The sequence below is a fragment of the Chinchilla lanigera genome, unplaced genomic scaffold, assembly GCF_000276665.1.
Source record: "Chinchilla lanigera isolate Chin_1 unplaced genomic scaffold, ChiLan1.0 scaffold00048, whole genome shotgun sequence".
NCBI lineage: Eukaryota > Metazoa > Chordata > Mammalia > Rodentia > Chinchillidae > Chinchilla > Chinchilla lanigera.
The window spans coordinates 10402729-10407728 of record NW_004955449.1 but is presented as its reverse complement, the minus strand read 5'-3'; positions in this window follow the sequence as shown (position 1 = coordinate 10407728).

Here is a 5000-nt window from a genome sequence, read left to right as displayed (position 1 = left end):
AAAAGGCGATCGCAAAATATGTACTACTAATTTGGAAAAGAACCTACTATCCTTTAAATTTGATGTGACCTTCAGAATAATGTTTATTCTTTGAATTTTGAAATATAATATGTGCTATGTAAAAGTCATTAAATGATTGTTTAAGAAATTACCTCTTGGACAATGTTTTCCAAATGTATACTTTTGCTTATTATTTTATTTAAAATCGTTAATGGGGAAAATTATATAAATTTTGAAAAAAAAGTAGAAAATTTTGAAAAGATGTTCACAAGTTTCCAAGAGGTAATATATAGGTGACATCGCATATGACTGGGATATATTTTGTAAAAACAAACATTTTATCTAGCAGCAGTCTTTGTGTTACTGAACACCCAGTTAAATCAACTGATTCAAAATTTTGGTATTTTTCCTTTCCCCTTTAGGAGAAGTAATCTTTAACTGTGCTGCTTTAACAAACATTTCAAAGAGGAATTGCACATATTTTTTACTGTACTCCCCAAAATGACAATAGCCAGAAACAAGTGACTTCTCAATATAGTTGAATATATATCAGAGGATCAAATGAAATGAGCATACTATTTCCCACTTATCTTTAATACAAAATTTCTTCTGTAACTGAAAGTTAAAGAATATCTCTTTCAGGTGACATCTGTCAGATAGTAAGTTTCTTGAAGGCAGAAATGAAGTATCTCGTTACAGTATAATCTACACTTCTAACAAGACCTCATAATGAAGAGGGCATGATGATAATTGAAGGTGAGTGCAAAATTTGAAAAACATATTCCTTCTGGGAAGCTGTAAAAGCTTCATTTCTCTTCAGAATACTCTTTTTAAGCTTCCTTCCTTCTAGGAAATAGAGATAAAAATAATAATATAGTCTAACTTGGGCTAGGCATGTAGCTCTGTGGTAGAGCAGTTGCCCAGCATGCACAAGGCACTGGGTTGATTCCTAGCAATACAAAAATAAATAAATACATCAGATATCCCTATGTTAAAGAAAAGAAAATTTACAAACATTAAAAAAGTAATAATATACGTAGCTGTATAACATGGTAGGGAATAATTAATTGCAAGTAAAGTTAAGAATTTACTCTGTATGGCATGTCAAATACATGTAGACTATCCCTAAAGAAAAGAAAATCAAGCTACATCAAAATTTGACCAGAGTTGGGTGTGGTGATATATACACCTATATTCCTAGTATTTGAGAGGCTTATGTGGGAAAATCGCTGGGAGTTCCAGGGCAATCTGCGCTGCATTGTGGGTTCAAGAGGAGCCTAAATTATATAGTGAGACTCTGTCTCAAAAGAACAAAATAAAAACAATTCTTTTTTTTTTACTAATGCACTAACTTGATAGTTCACAATTAGAGTCCAAAAAGGTCTGGCAGCTCATCTTTTATTTCAGTTTCAACTTTTATGGACAAATTTCCACTGCTTCTGACCAGTGCCTAACCGTAGTCTCTGTAATTACTATTGCCAACATACTGGGTATTCAGTCAATTGGAACTCTGGGCCATGTAGTATAATGATGAAGGACACAGCCTTTGAGCCAGTAGAACTGAATTAAAATTTTTTCGTGGTTTGTTATCTTTTTCATTTTTCTCTTTGTTGCTAAATTTTTTAAGATTCCTTCTTCACCTCTGCAAAATGGACTTCTGCCTCACAGTGTTGTTGGAGACATTTATCGAGAAAAATAACAAATCATAAATGATAAATTGTGCCAAGTCTTTAGTAAATATTCAGCAATAGTTATTGTTAGTAAGTGATGTGGCACTCACCTTTTGCCTCAGCATCTTTCCTTAATAAGCATACTTTGAATTGTAAAACAAAGTCATGTTTTAAAAAATAATATAAACTCCAATTATTATCTTTTCATTTTTGTGCTGTAGGAGATGAAACCAACAGCCTCCCACATGCTAGGTAAATATTCTACAGAGGGAACTACACCCCGTAAGTGTATAGGGAGAGGGGTTCATGTTTACTCAGATGCCTCTAGTATAATCCATATTTTCAAGCAGAGTTTATCATTTATTAGACTCTAAAGAATTTTAATCTTAGAATCATGAGATTGTAGTGAGAAGTGTATTACCAATTTATTTTTATTTTCATTGGCTTACTAATTTTTCCAAAAGAATACTGATATTTATTTGGAAACAGTGTTGGAATGGATACATGCATGGTATAGTGAAGTATTCAAAGACACTGACAATGCCCTTAGTTTTTAAAAAAATATTTATCAGTATACATTTGTAGTACATGCTGATCACATTCACCATGGAGAGTTGGTGAAATCTACTCACTTGTTTCCTAAAACATAAATAAAATGTTTATTTGAGATACGGTGTTATTATGTAGTCCAGGCTGGCTTTGAACTCATGGTGATCATCCTGCCTCAACCTCCCAAGTGCTGGGGTGACAGGCATGTGCCATCATGCCCAGCTGTTAAATTTTCATTAATTGAAATAGGATGTCTATAAACAGTGCACTTAGCTTTAAATCTTTCCACCTGAAGACATTTGGTAACTGAATTTATTATTCCATACATGTAAAATTTTACTTCACTTTCACTGACATACAGCTAAACTCTTTGATATTCTGCATGTAAGAGAGGACAGCATCAGAAGAGGGTTCTTAATTATTGTGAATTCCCCCAAATGTTTTTCACCATCACCATCAGCAGTCTTAGCATGTGGTTATACTGTAGATATTAAACATATTGTAAGATTTTAGTTTTAGAAAAATAAAAACATTGGAGCAATTATATGATAAGGGAAATACCACTTAAATCATTTTATCATTGATAAAATCCATTTAGTTGTTTGATTCCTTTTTACTTTCTTCACCCCCTGCCTCTCCCATCCTTTTTAATGTTGACTCTTAAAAATAGGTCCAAAACCTTACAGACACCAGGAAGAGTTAAAATATACAGTGGCAGGAATGTGATGAATCTACCTCCCAAATTGGGCTCAGAGACATATATATTGGGTCAAATGCAATGTCAGATACTACAATGTTAACTCATCGAACATTTTTAGAAGTATTTCTACTTAATTGCATAAAGCTTTTCCTTTAAGAGGTCCCTTCATGATCATCCAACTGTTTATGGGAGACAAATGCTATTTGTTAAATATATAAGAAATGGTACAGATTTACATCCAGCAAATTTACAAACCACAGAGAATAGGAATGAATCGACTTGGTTTGGTCAGGAAACTAACCAGCACTAAGTGGTAACATAAATAGCACTGTCAGGAAGACCACTGAATCCTTCAATATCAATGCTTGAGGAAGAAAACTTTGTTATCTTGACTGATGACTTAATATTGCTAATTTAAAACTAAAAGAAGTATTATACTACTGTTTCATTAATAATCCAGGCTTAATTTTAAATCAGTTATTTAGCATATACTGAGTCCTAATATATATAGTAAAAGTATAATAGGGTTCGCTTGTAAGAGTTGGTAGAAATGATTTTCTAAGGCTCATGATATGCTCTTATGAATTATGTGTCTTTATTGCTTCCTCTTTATAGACTTGTGCATTACATTGAACTGAAAGAATATTTGGTTACTTAGTGCAATTTGTATACAGATGAAGCATTAAAATTTTCTCCCAGTATTAGAATAATTTGGCTAGGTGTCAGGGTATATGATGAAATAATGTTATTTTAATATAATGTGAGTATAAGTGCTGTGGGACTTTATTAGTTGTGCTATATTTTCATCATTTTTTGTGTGCAAATTTTAACTAAAATAAATAAAAATTAAAGAAAGGGTTACGGGAAGAAGGGACCCTAGACTATATATATTTTATCTTTTTATCATATCAGTGAAGTTTATTCACTTTTATGACCCCAAACATCTTCAAAATCCTTTTTCAAAATGAAAATTCGAAACATCGACAGCATTTGATGACAAAGTCAACTGGAATGCAAACCTTTCTGCTTCAGCATTTGTTTAGGGCTGAGAAGGTGTTTGGAACAATGATTTACAAGTGATTATAATGATGTTTACAGTATTGCTTTCTTTTACTTTTAATCTTTAGGTAGTAGCTAAAACACTTGAGGCTTACTGACGGGAGCTCCAAGAAGATGACTCAGCTGTGGACATTTATGAATTTTATACTAGCAGCTCAGAGATCTTCAAACCAGCATGTTGGACTTATTTGGGGATTTGAGAGAAATACAAATATGTGAGTCCTATGCTATTTACTGAACAATAGTCTCTAAAAGTGAGGCCCAAGAGACGTTTTTAAAAGGCTTCCATGTAATTTTTATACATATTAAAGTTTGAGGACAACTGTAACAGCCAAAAAAAAATACAAAGGAGATGGCTATACGTGATTAACGGTGGGTAACTGGACTGCAACAGTGAGTATGCGGTAATTATCTTCCACCGTCTTTAGTCTGTGGCAAGCAGCCATTTTTTCCCGTTCCTGTAAGGTTTTAGAAAATTCTGTAGCATCTTAGCGGTTGCCTTAAGTGCATGTGGGGAGATTATGAATGGTAATAGTGGATATAAGAGGACCCCCAACCCCAAGTGAAGGACTTGTAAATGTGTGGAAAAAAATAGAGGATGAACTTGGGAATTTAATTCTTGGACCATTTTCAGTTATTAAGAGTTAAATAGTATTTACTTGAAAAGCGTAGGCATAGCAATCAATTAAAAACTGCGCTGTAAAACTATATTAATAGTGAAATGAAAACGAGAATTATTATGCTTTGTGTTTTTGAGAGTGTTTGATAAAACAACAAGCGTTGTGTTTAACACAAGTATGATTTTTCAAGGTGTTGAAATGATGTGGAACATTGAGTTTTCTTTGTCCAGAACCTAATAACCGTCATTGTGTAGCATGACAAAGCACTTGCTCTGTTCATGTGTTAGAACCAGGCAATGTTCATGATAGGCATACAGGGAAGAACAGAAACCATCCCCACATAGACTGAGCAAAATTTAAGCCACTGCTTCTTAATCCAAAATTATTCCTTTGCTACTTCCT